The sequence below is a fragment of the Pan troglodytes genome, chromosome Y, assembly GCF_028858775.2.
Source record: "Pan troglodytes isolate AG18354 chromosome Y, NHGRI_mPanTro3-v2.0_pri, whole genome shotgun sequence".
NCBI lineage: Eukaryota > Metazoa > Chordata > Mammalia > Primates > Hominidae > Pan > Pan troglodytes.
The window spans coordinates 27,615,679-27,629,459 of NC_072422.2; the positions used below are offsets into that span (position 1 = coordinate 27,615,679).

At 38.1% G+C, this 13,781-nt stretch overlaps 1 protein-coding gene across 1 annotated transcript in view; it reads left to right on the forward strand.

Moving 5' to 3' along the window:
• Positions 1-8,603, forward strand: part of USP9Y (ubiquitin specific peptidase 9, Y-linked) — a 144,737-nt gene extending 136,134 nt beyond the window's left edge. The window contains 4 exon segments of the mRNA NM_001009110.1: positions 5,305-5,461; positions 5,598-5,810; positions 6,565-6,660; positions 8,275-8,603. The gene's annotated coding sequence lies outside the window, so the exon portion shown is untranslated.
• Positions 8,604-13,781: the final 5,178 nt, after the last annotated feature.

Sequence of the window (13,781 nt, forward strand, 5' to 3'; positions counted from 1 at the left end):
CCTGGATATCTTTGTTAACCTGTCTCAATCTTTCTAATATTGACAGTGGAATGTTAAAGTCTCCACTGTCACACAAAATAATAATTTTGTCTCCCATTATTATTGTGTGGGAGTCTAAGTCTCTTTGTAGGTCTCTAAGGACTTGCTTTACAAATCTTGGTGCTCCTGTATTGGGTGCATATATATTTAGGATAGTTAGCTCTTCTTGTTGAATTGATCCCTTTACCATTATGTAGTGGCCTTCTTTGTTGGTTTAAACTCTTTTTATCTTTGTTGGTTTAAAGTCTGTTTTATCTGAGACGAGGATTGCAACCCCTGCTTTTCTTTTGCTTTCCATTTGCTTGGCAGATCTTCCTCCATCCCTTTATTTTGAACCTGTGTGTGTCTTTGCACATGAGATGGGTCTCCTGAATGCAGCACACCGATGGGTCCTGACTCTTTATCCAATTTGCTGGTCTGTGTCTTTTATTTGGGGCATTTAGCCCATTTACATTTAAGGTTAATATTGTTATGTGTGGATTTGATCCTGTCATTATGATGTTAGCTGGTTATTTTGCCAGTTAACTGATGCAGTTTCTTCACAGCCTTGATGATCTTTACAATTTGGCATGTTTTTGCAGTGGCTGATACCGCTTGTTCCTTTCCATGTTTAGTGCTTCCTTCAGGAGCTCTTGTAAGGCAGGCCGGTGGTGACAAAATCTCTCAGCCTTTGCTTGTCTGTAAAGGATTTTATTTCTCCTTCACTTATGAAGCTTAGTTTGTCTGGATATGAAATTCTGGGTTGAAAATTCTTTTCTTTAACAATGTTGAATACTGGCCCCACTCTCTTCTGGCTTGTAGGGTTTCTGCTGAGAAAGCCATTGTTGTTAGTCTGATGGGCTTCCCTTTGTGGTTAACTCGACCTTTCTCTCTGGCTTCCCTTAACATTTTTTCCTTCATTTTACCCTTGGTGAATCTGACAATTATGTTCTTGGGGTTGCTGTTCTTGAGGAGTATCTTTGTGGTGTTCTCTGTATTTCCTGAATTTGAATGTTGGCTGGACTTGCTCGGTTGGCAAAGTTCTCCTGGATACTATCCTGTAGAGTGTTTTACAACTTGGTTCCATTCTCCCCATCACTTTCAGGTACACCAATCAAACGTAGATTTGGTCTTTTCACATCGTCCCATATTTCTTGGAGGCATTGTTTGTTTCTTTTACTCTTTTTTCTCTAACCTTTTCTTCTTGCTTTATTTCTTTCATTTGATCTTCAGTCACAGATAACTCTTTCTTCCACTTGATCCAAGTGGCTATTCAAGCTTGTGCACGTGTCCCAAAGTTCTCGTGCCATGGTTTTCAGCTTCATCAGTTCATTTAAGGTTTTCACTGTTTATTCTAGTTAGCCATTCGTCTTAACCTTTTTTCAAGGTTTTTAGCTTCCTTGCGATGGTTTCGAACATGCTCCCTTAGCTTGGAGTAGTTTGTTATTACCAACCTTCTGAAGCCTACCTCTGTCAACTCATCAAAGTCATTCTCTGTCCAACTTTGTTCCGTTGCTGGTGAGGAGCTGCAATCCTTTGGAGGAGAAGAGGCGCTCTGATTTTTAGAGTGTTCAGCTTTTCTGCTCTGGTTACTCCCCATCTTTGTGGTTTTATCTACCTTTGGTCTCTGATGTTAGTGACCTACAGATGGGGTGTTGGTGTGGACGTCCTTTTTGTTGATGTTGATGCTATTCCTTTCTGTTGTTATTTTCTTTCTAACAGTCAGGTCCCTCAGCTGCAGGTCAGTTGGACTTTGCTGGAGGTCCCTCCAGACGCTGTTTGCCTGGGTATCACCAGTGGAAGCTGCAGAATTGCAAATATTGCTGCCTGATCCTTCCTCTGGAAGCTTCATCCCAGAGGGGCACCCGCCTATATGAGGTGTCTGTTGGCCCCTACTAGGAGGTGTCTCCCAGTTAGGCTACCTGGCGGTCAGGGACCCACTTGAGGAGGCAATCTGTGCATTCTCAGAGCTCAAACACTGTGTTGGTAGAACCACAGCTCTCTTCAGAGCTGTCAGACAGGGATGTTTAAGTCTGCAGAAGTTGTCTGCTGCCTTTTGTTCAGCTAAGCCCTGCCTGTGGAGGTGGAGTCTAGAGGCAGCAGACCTTGCTGAGCTGCGGTGGGTGGAAGCAGTTCAGGCTTCCCAGCTGCTTGGTTTACCTACTCAAGCCTCAGCAATGGTGGATGCCCATTCCCCAGCCAGGCTGCTGCCTTGCAGTTCGATCTCAGACTGCTGCACTAGCAGTGAGCAAGGCTCTGTGGATGTGGGACCCACCGAGCCAGGCATGGGAGAGAATCCCCTTGTCTGCTGGTTGCTAAGACCTTGAGAAGAGCACAGTATTTGGGCGGAAGTATCCCTTTTTTCCAGGTACAGTCTGTCACACTTCCCTTGGCTAAGAAAGGGAAAGCTTCCCTGGACACCTTGAGCTTCCCAGGTGAGGTGACGCCCTGCCCTTCTTTGGATCACCCTCCGTGGGCTGCACCCACTCTCCAACCAGTCCCAGTGAGATGAACCAGGTACTTCAGTTGGAAATGTAGAAATCACCCATCTTCTGCATCAATCACAGTGGGAGCTGCAGACCAGAGCTGTTCCTATTTCTCCATCGCATTCTTTTCTCTTAATGTTCCACTTTCATCCTTAATATTAGGTTTTGTCTTCCATTTACTGTTTTTATTTTTTTAAGGAACCCAGTAAGGCTTTTGATACCTCCTTAAGTTCTGTTAATATTTTAGGATTATGATGTACTTTTTCTAGAATTAGTTACAATAGGTAACACTTAATCCATTGCCTCTAAGTAGTTTTATTAGTATATAAGAAATCGGAGTGGTAATTTTTCAGAACTGAGATTATGCTACTAACAGGTCTATAAACATACCCCTAGAATTCTCAATTGTGTTCTCTTCAGTAAAATCAGTCTAAGAATTATACTGTAGAATTAGTTGCCTAATTCTGCCCGAAAATTCTAACTTTTCTCCTCGTGAGAATTTTAATATAGCTTGTTTTAGGAACACACACAAACATACACACACACACAAACACACCCATTAGACATAATAATAAGCAAAAGAACCTGAAAACAAATGTATTATAAAGCTGCAGAACACAGTGCTTAAAGGTAAATCATTGTAATCTTGAATTTTAGAGAACCAAAAATATTAGATTTCAACAATTAAAATTCTCAAGTTGTGATTCAGTCCAGCATCAAGCAGATCAAATAATGTAAAAGTGGCATTAGGTGGGTAATGTTTTATATTAGATCTCATTTGTTTCAATGGGTTCCAGTTTTTATTTAAAATTTTTACTGTGTTTGAAAGAATTTTTAGACAAATATTGTTTGCTATGTGATTTTATTTTATTTTTTGAGACTCCTTCTTGCTTTGTCATCTGGCTGGAGTGCAGTGGCACAATCTCAGCTCACTGCAACCTCCGTCTCCCGGATTCAAGTGATTCTCCTGCCTCAGCCTCCCTAGTAGCTGGGACTACAGGCGCGTGCCACCACGCTCAGCTAATTTTTTTGTATTTTAGTAGAGACGGGGTTTCACCATGTTGGCCAGGGTGGTGTTGATCTCCTGACCTCGTGATCCACCTGCCTGGGCCTCCCATAGTGTTGGAATTACATGCATGAGCCACTGCACCCAGCCAGCTATGTACATCTTGTAGTTACTATAAGGCTAAATCACATTTTTAGCCTTCTTATCTTATCCAAGGAAGTGATTTTAGTAAAGATACACATGTTGGATTAATGTGGAAAATAGTAGACTTTTGTACAAAATTAGTATTGTCCTTACAAACATAAGCTTGAAGTGTTTTGTATAATGAACATTGAGTTTATTCAGTAAACAGTATTCAACAGATACATATATATAAACATCTGCTGTGTGCCAAGCAGTGTTATTATCACTTCATTATAAACTGTAAGAGAATAAGAAAATGGAATATGATATATCACAAGTGTTGCAGGAAGCATATCCATGTTATTTTTTGTCTGAAATGATTAGATTTCAAAAGTTGCCCTTTCCAAACAAAAGTTGTATTATAAATGTCTCTGAAGCTAACAAAAAAAAACCTAACATCTGACCTGGAATATAAAAATACTTTGTTAAGTAAGATACATGGTATAGAGAAAAAAAATTTCAAGTTATTTTTCTGTGTAGGTAATGACACAAAAGAAAGAAAGCATATATTTGTTTGTAACTTTTTTTTTAGACAGAGTTTTGCTCTTGTTGCCCAGGCTGGATTGCAGTGGGGTGATCTCCGCTCACTGCAACCTCAGCCTCCCAAGTAGCTGGGATTACGCACATGCACCACCACGCCTGACTAATTTTTGCATTTTTAGTAGAGACAGGGTTTCACCATGTTGGTCAGGCTGGTCTCAAGCTCCTGACTTCAGGTGATCCACCCAGCTTTGCCTCCCAAAGTGCTGGTATTACAGGTGTGAGCCACCGTGCCCAGCCTTCATTTGCAATTTTTTAAATTGACTATTAAGGAGAAACAGGGAAGAGTTGGCTATGTAAATATGTTGCAGTTAGGCAGTCCTGAAATAAAATAATTGATCATTAGCAAATCAGGCAGATTTTATCATTGTCAGTGAAAATTGCTTTATGCGTCATGTATGTGTTTTCACAGTATCAGAATTCAAGTTAATTTTATACTGCCAATTTATATCACTGTTCCATAATCAGTAAGTTTTTTTCAACTAAACTAGTCTTAAAAGACTAATAGCTTTAGTAAAGTAATGTGGTGAACTGGACATGGTGGTGTGTTTCTGTAATCCCAACTACTTGGGAGGCTGAAGTGAAAGTATTCCTTGTATTCTGGTTTTGAGGCTACAGTGAGCCACAAACTACGATCATGCCACTGCAGTCCAGCCTGGGACACAGAGAAAGAATTCTATCTCTTAAAAAAAAAAAGAAAGAAAGAAAGGAAAAGAAATATGAAAAATAATGTAGCATCATTGTCCTTAATTTGCTCTTAGTAATTTTTGTGAGCAGCTGGTTAGCAATCTAAGTGAGATTCCTATGTCTGACTAAGTCAGATTGCTAACCAGCTGCTCAAGTTGCCAGATCTGTAATGTTTGGCAAGCTATTTGTGCTGTCTGTACTTGTTTTCTCATTTGTTAAAATGTTCCTAATTTTAATTTGTTCCTACCTACTTAGGAAAGTAACTCTAATGTTAATTAGATTATATGATTACATCAAAAACATGTACTAAATGGCACATAATTAGGCACTCAAATGTTAGCTACTATTGGATATTACAAAGTTTTACATCTGCTTCTGTTTTAGAATTCATAATGCACTTAAAGGAATTCCAGATGACAGAGATGGGCTGTTCGATACAATACAGCGCTCGAAGAATCACTATCAAAAACGAGCATATCAGTGCATAAAATGTATGGTAGCTCTATTTAGCAGTTGTCCTGTTGCTTACCAGATCTTACAGGTGAGGGTTTTTCTCTTATAAATTTGTAGAAACCTCTGTCACAAGTAAGGAAATGATCGTGAAATTTTTGTATTAGCATTTTAAGCTGATACTGAAAATCATTCTAAATTCTAAATAGTTTTATTTTTTTCTAAAGGGTAACGGAGATCTTAAAAGAAAATGGACCTGGGCAGTGGAATGGCTAGGAGATGAACTTGAAAGAAGACCATATACTGGCAATCCTCAGTATAGTTACAACAGTTGGTCTCCTCCAGTACAAAGCAATGAAACAGCAAATAGTTATTTCTTAGAAAGATCACATAGTGCTAGGAGGACACTTGCAAAAGCTTGTGAACTCTGTCCAGAAGAGGTAAAAAAAAAAAAAAAAAGGCCACCAATGGACAGCAGATGGAAATGGGAAAAAGAAAAGTATTTTTTTAATGTGTAGGCCCATGTTTATTAATATTGTGCTTAAAAAAATCATGTGCAGTTTTGTTTGCTTTAATGGTTAGCTTGATTTGTTTGATCTTAAGTTAACAAAGGAGTTTCCTTTTAGAAAAAATTTCTGTGAAATTGTCTAAAAATCACATACCTGAGAGAATTCAGATATTCTTTTGTTTGTTTTTTGTCTTTGTTTGCTTTTTCTTTTTCTTTCTTTCTTTTTTTTTTTTTTTTTTTTTTTTTTGACACAGAGTCTCACCCTATTGCCCAGGCTGCTGCAGCGGCGCGATCTCGGCTCACTGCAACCCCCACCTCTCAGGTTCAAGAAATTCTTCTGCCTCAGCCTCCCGAGTAGCTGGGATTACAGGCAGCCACCACCATGCCTGGCTAATTTTTGTATTTTTAATAGAGACAAGATTTCAGCATGTTGGCCAGGCTGGTCTCAAATCTTGACCTTAAGTGATCCACCTGCCTGGCCTCCCAAAGTGCTGAGATTATAAGCATGAGCCACTGCACCCGGCCTGTTTTCTTATATTTTAAATTATTTGCAGTAAATGCAAAGATGTTAAAGAGGCCAGCTTTGTGCATTTTTTAAAAGTTTATTCTAAATGAAGGAAATTAAATATAAATTTGAAGTTACTTTTATAATCTAATGCTTAATCTCTTTAAATATTTAAAATTAGGAGCCAGATGACCAGGATGCCCCAGATGAGCATGAGCCCTCTCCATCAGAAGATGCCCCATTATATCCTCATTCACCTGCCTCTCAGTATCAACAGGTAAAAAGGATTTTTCATTTTTATCCCCCAAACCCATTTTGATGCTTTACTTAAAAGGTCTTCAATTATTATTTTCTTAAATATTTTGAAAGTCCAAACTTTCTCTGTACCTGGCTGATATTTAAAACTGGATAAACTGTTCCAAACCAACATGGAGTGAAGATGGATCCACTGTGACTGTAAAGTAATAAATTATCTAGAACAGCTTTGACAAGATGATCAGTAGAGTGTTAGTTGAAATGAGGTCATGTTTTATTTTGCCATTGTGGTATGTTCTTTGTAACCAGGTACTACCCCCTTTTGCTATTTGCTATGGTTAATAAAACTGTGTAATATTTCAGTAATTGTTGAAGAAATGTGAAAGCACAAGTATCTGAGATTCAGTGGCAGTAAAAATTCAGTTTGACTGGCTTTAATAGATGGTTAACTGAAAAAATATAACTTAGGAAAAATATAAATAAACTTTCTGATAAGTTCTTTTGCAAAACAGGTATATTTGGGAAAATTCTGGGAAGATTAGCCGCAAATGTGGCTAATGCAGTCATTTTAAGGCCATGGTTCTTAAATTTAATGTACATCATAATCATGTAAATGCACTGATTGAGAACAGCAATTGCAGGGTCCAGAAATTGTCACTCTACAGGGCTATCGTGGGGCTCAAGAATTGGCCTTTTTTTTTCTTTTTTTGAGAGAGTCTCACCCTGTCACCAGTCTAGAGTGCAGTGGTGCAATCACAGCTCACTGTAACCTCTGCCTCTGGGGTTCAGGCAATTCTGCCTCAGCCTCCCGAGTAGCTGGACTACAGGAACGCACCATCACGCCCAGCTAATTTTTGTATTTTTAGTAGAGGTGGAGTTTCACCATGTTGGCCAGGATGGACTCAATCTCTTGACCTTGTGATCTGCCCGCCTTGGCCCCCCAAAATGCTGGGATTGTAGGCGTGAGCCACTGCACCTGGCCAAGAATTGTCACTTCTTATAAATTTCCAAGTGTTGCTGCTCTGGGGAAAACACATGGAAAACCTTTCCGCTTAGCACAATAATTGGCCATCCAAGACTTTTTTATTTTAAACCTAGTCTGACTCTTGCCCAAGCTGGAGTGCAGTGGCCTGATCTTGGCTCACTGCAACCTCCACCTCCCAAGTTCAAGCCATTCTCCTGCCTCAGCCTCCCAAGTAGCTAGGACTACAGGCTTGCATCACTTTGCCCAGCTAAGTTTTTCATTTTTAATAGAGACAGGGTTTCACTATGTTGGCCAGGCTAGTCTTGAACTCCTGAACTTGTGATCCACCCACCTTGGCCTCCCAAAATGCTGGGATTACAGGTATGAGTCACTGCACCTGGCCAAGACTCTTGGGTACATTCTCTAGGGAGATGAAATGAATTTTTATCAGAAGCTGACACATTTATGTGTGTGCACTTTCTCAGAACACTTTATTCATATGGTACTTCTTTTCTTCAAATATAAAAATCAGATTGTAAGTTCTTTTTTTTTTTTTTTAAAGATCCAGGTTTAAAAATGTCTACTTTTTGACCAACCTTACCCCATGGTTTTAAATTTTTAATTGTTAATATTTGAAAAGTGTTACAATGCTGGTCTCTTTCACTCTCTTAGAATAATCATGTACATGGACAGCCATATACAGGACCAGCAGCACATCACTTGAACAACCCTCAGAAAACCGGCCAACGAACACCAGAAAATTATGAAGGCAATGAAGAAGTATCCTCACCTCAGATGAAGGATCAGTGAAAAGCAATAATTAACTGCTTCCTTTATGACCATGCACTAAGGTCTTACAGTCCAAACTTTCTCCATGTCTGGCTAGTATTGAAAACTAGATAAACTGCTCCAAACCAACATGGAGTAAAGAGCATATTCACTGTCTCATTTGCAGTAATCTGCAATTTGTCAGTGTATAAGACACATGCAGGGTGAAGTGTACAGAGTTTTGTAACAAATGACTGGTCCTAATCTGTAAATGAGAAAGGTATATATACTATGTTAATGTCTGACTATTAATTCTTAAGCAAGAAACTGTTTTTGATGAAAATAAGTCAGATCTACACAGTCACACAATTATTTTTTGTTGTGTTCACTACATTGTGCAATTGATATTGCCTGCTTTGAGCAGTTTGGTCAACTTACCAACTTCCCCCCAAAAAAGGGAACATAAAAGAGCCCATCTTTGTCAGTTTACACCAATAGTTTCTTGTTAATCCTTCTTTCCTGGATATATAAGGCTGGTGGTAACTTTTGAATTATATGGTTGATGTGGAAAATTGGCAGTGTAACATTTCTAGATACTTTTCATTACCTTTTTATTCTGGTATATAGGCTAACCACTTTAAAGTTATTCTTATGCTGTAACAGTTAGCATGGCTTCACACTGTTTGTGTAGCCAAGAGGACAGAATTACATGAATGACAGTGCCCAGAGTGACAGCTGTATATTGCTCAGAGCTTTTATTTCTTATACCTAGAATAAATATAAAATGGGGGGAAAATGTGACAGACAAGCAGTTTTTCATTGCATACATGTTCTTCACATTTAATGTTTGATAGTTCAATTTCTTGATGAGCTGAAGAATATCAAAGTATCGATAATAGGAATTTTAAAATATTAAAACCAATACGCAAAATTTTCCTATGTCAGAATGTGGTGGAGCATAATAGATTGTATTTGGTGTGCTTGCGATTTTTTTTTCCATAGAATTTATTAAGTGAAGTTTCTAAAACTTTGCTTCTCCTGATCCCGGTGAAGTGTACATCATAAGAATCCACAGTACTTTGAAGTACCATTGCACCAAGATGTCTGACTGAATTCGTAGTCACACTTTTATTTGAAAGAAAGAATTGTTGTAGTTTTTTTTCATTATTCTAAAACTCTTGTTGTTAGATACAAGATTTAATTAAGATCTAAGCTCTTGCTTATTTAATGTAATTCTAAGGTACCATTTTAGAAAAAACGTTTGTTTTAAGATTCCAAGAAACCTGTGAGTTAATACTATATTTAAAAGAGAATTGGTAAATTTTGAATGTGTGTAATATTTTGGAACCTGTTTAAAAACCAAATATACCTGCAAATAGATACAGCCTATCCTATACTATTTAAATGTTTGGCTGTTTTGTTTTATAGAAATTATTTTGCTGAATTCACAAATAAAATTTAAGAAGACTTTTGTCCTGTGATGTGTTTTTGTTTCTTGTTACTCTCTTGTAGTATTCTTAAGGACTACGCATTTAAATTAATTATTTGCATGGCATGCGTTGGCATGACACTGAATTCAGCATTTCAGACACATTGAGTTTTTATGCATAAAAAAATTGGCCCTTGACCTTTCATTAAGGACCTAAAAAAAGAAAAAAAAATTAAGATATTGGCCTTGTAAAAAAATTTTCTAGCTTAATCATTTTTGTGCTTTTGGCACATTTTTACATAGTTGATTCTTGTTATTCACAGTTATAAAGTCACCATGAATACCAAATTAGCAAATGTTGAACTATTTTATACAATCAATATTTAAAATGCTTATACTCTCCCAAACTACCACTCTATAACCTATGTAATATGTTCATTTGTTGTAATATCTCTTTGCCCATTGTTGGACACAATAGACCCTGGAATGTGTTGCTTAGTATGAAGAAATGCAATTCGTTTGTCCAAATTGGTTATAATATCTTTTTTTATATATAGCATTTTAAGCGTTATCACTGACCTCTGCGAATACAGTAGTCAGGATCCATTAATGCCCTGGCACAGCTACTGCCATTGGTCCATTGTAATCCAGCTATGTTAAGGGCCTTCCTATTCAGGCCATAGTTATTTGCAGTCTGTGTCTCTCTTCTCACCTGGAAATGTATCTTGGGATTTTGTTCCTCACAGAGTACAAGAGGAATATGTCTAGATTCACCCCATCTGCATTAGTGCTGCATCTCTGTAAGGTGACCACCTCAAGCAAATCCACCAGGATATCAACTTGCTGGTTCTAGTCACCTCCCCATCATCCTGGAGAGGGTCCTTCAGGTGGATGTCAACATACCCTTCTTTAACATACCCCTTAAATTCCACCTTGTACTTTCCAAAGTGCTGTGTCACATACTGGCATATGCTTAATAGTTCAGTTTTCCATTGTCCCTGTGGCCAAGCCGTCAGTCACTACTCATGAATTGGCAAGAATTCAAACAAATGCAGTGTTTAAAAAAAAGTTGTAAATTTTTTAACACTCATAAGAAAACAACATGCAGTTCAACCATTCAACTAATTTGTTTATTCTATGTTCAATCGGTCTTTTCATTTCTAGTCTCTATGAAAGCCTGCCAACAGGACATTGTTCACCCACCTTGAAACTGCCATCTGTAAACCAAGCAGGTCTTTCTTGGTCAGTAGGGAGCTATTCAAAGAGTATTGCCCATGCAAAAGTACCATGCAGTAGTTCCTGAAGTGGTTCCAAAGTTGATCATAGGAAAAAAGAGACTACCTGCTCTTTAACATATTGAGCACCTCCTCGCACTTTCCTGGTAACATGTTTGTCTATAAATCCATTTTGCATGTTATTTTGGACCTCTTCTGAGCACTTCCTCATTAGAATGTTTTCTTAATTCACGCAACACATTATAGGTGTTTCAGATTTTAAGATTATGGTCTTCAGTCTCAGAAGCAGGCAAGACAAGCTAGTAATTAGCTTGTCAAGGCAAACTACACCAATGCAAGGCAAGCTAGTAAGTATCTCTCAAATGGCACATATTATATCATGGCATCCAGGAATTTCCTGGTCCAAAATTCCCAGCTATTGCTGCAGAGTGGCATGTGCAGTTGTTTGTTTGTTTAACCATAGTTTCAGTCTGCCTAATAACCTGCAAGCACTTCCAAAATCAGATTGTGGATCATAACGCCCCAAAATATTGAGAGAGAGCACTTTTTGAAATTCAGACATGGCCTGCCTTAGTGCAATTTCTTAATTAAATAGACCCCACTCTCTTTTTTAAAGTTGATGCATTATAATTGTACGTATTTATGAGGTTCAAATGATATTTTGATACATGTAGACAATAATGACCAAATCACTAATTGGTATATTGGTGTATTGGTAATTGTTATGTTAGTCATTTCATACATGTATCATTTATTTGTGTTGAGCACATTCCAAATCTAATCTTGCAGTTATGTGGAAATATAATTACTCATACCTATAGTCTCCCTCCTATACTATCAAACATTAGGACCTATTCCTTCTAATGCTATTTGTACCCTTTAACTAACTCATCTCTTCCCCTGCCCAGTGTTCTTCCCAGCCTGTGGTAATCTTTCCACTCTCTACCTTCATGAGATCAACTTTTTATTTCCCATCTATGAATGAAAACATGCAATACTTGGTCTTTACATTTCCTGGATTTTTTCAATTAACTTAATGTCCCTTAAATGAAACTTCTTTTGGGTAGTGTTCTGGAAAGGAGCTAGAAATATTTTCGGATGTGTAATAGGAATCCCCAAAATCCTATTCAACCAAATGCTGGGCTTCCTGTTTGCTTAGGAGTACGTAATGACAGAAATTCATTCTAGGTCACCTATGACGTGTCACAATGTCTCTTTCCAGGTGTTTCTAAGAATTTCACCATTTGGGTGCATCTCTGGATTTATGATCTCTCCTTGTTGGTCATGTGAATCAACATATATAAGTCTGTGTTAGATTGCTCTTCAGTTTCAGATTTTAACATGTCATCTTCAGTATGTTGTAGTAGTACATTGAAGAACTGCATCAAGCCCAAATCTCTCATAACCGAGTTATGATAGTAATCTTATGGCAAAATATTAATAGTTAATGTCATTTGGGATCTTTTCCACATGCAGTTGACTCTTGTAAGATTGAGACAAAGAAAAACATTTGCAAGATGAATGAATATCACTATCCTATAGTCTCTTTGTTGTACTGTGGAAAGGAATGTCGACACTATTGATGGTATATGCAGCACTACGTTATTCTAGATTTGTTTCCATGAACCAACTCTTTTTCTCCTAGGTCAAAAAAGCTTACTCTAGATAATTTGTCAGTACTGGTCCTTTCGTTTCTAATTAAATTAATTAAAGTGTTTTTTGTTTGGGGTTTTATTGTTGTTGTCCACAAAGTATCCTACGCTGTTTCAACAATTTTTATGAGCATAGGTAGTTCTAGTTGTTCCCATTTTAATGTATTCAATCAAGTCTGGACTGAGGGCAAATTTCATGCCTTCTATTTTACTATAAGAAGTAGCATAGAGTGAGTGCAGTGGCTCATGCCCGTAATTCCAGCACTTCGAGAGACTAAGGCAGGTAGATTGCTTGAGCCCAGAAGTTGGAGACCAGCATGGGAAACATGGCAAAACCGCATTTCTACAAAAAACACAATTAGCCAGGTGTGGTGACAGGTGCCTGTCATCTCAGCTACTGGAGGCTGAAGTGAGAGAATCATCTGAACCCAGGAGGTAAAGGCTGCAGTGACCCATTATCACGCCACTGCTCTCCAACTTGGATGACAGAGCCAGACTGGAGAGAGATTGGAGAAGCTGGATAGGCCCGTACCATCACAGACAAACCACATCACAAAGTTTCTTTATCTCAAATTTTCTTGCAGATATTCACCTTAAATTAATCACTGTTGGATCCCCTATCCTCTCAACTGTAGTCCCCACCAGGTCTTGGAATCACAGTGCATGGTGTTCCCATGTCATTGAATCCCAGAAAAATACTTACCCTCTGCACATTTGATGTATATATATGTGCTTTGGGTCCCCAGTCTGGAATCAAATCAGTATGTCCTGACCCTATGTCAATCTTCATCTTGATTCATCTGTCCGTCAGATAATTACCCAGACAATTCAAAGGCAAGTTTCTTATTGTTATCTTTTACTCCTGGCTTTTTAAATACTTGGAAACTGAGATAAATCGTGCAGATTTATTTAGGGCCCCTTTTCCTTTCCTTTTCTGTGAATATCTCTTTTCTGTGAATCAGTCTGTGAATGAATGTCTCCCTCCTTTTGCTTTTTCCCTTTCCTATGAATCTTCTGAGTACCTGTAAGGCCTATAAAAGGAATCTGAGACAACATATCCAATATGACTTCTAGGACTGTTTCTTAGTTTTGATT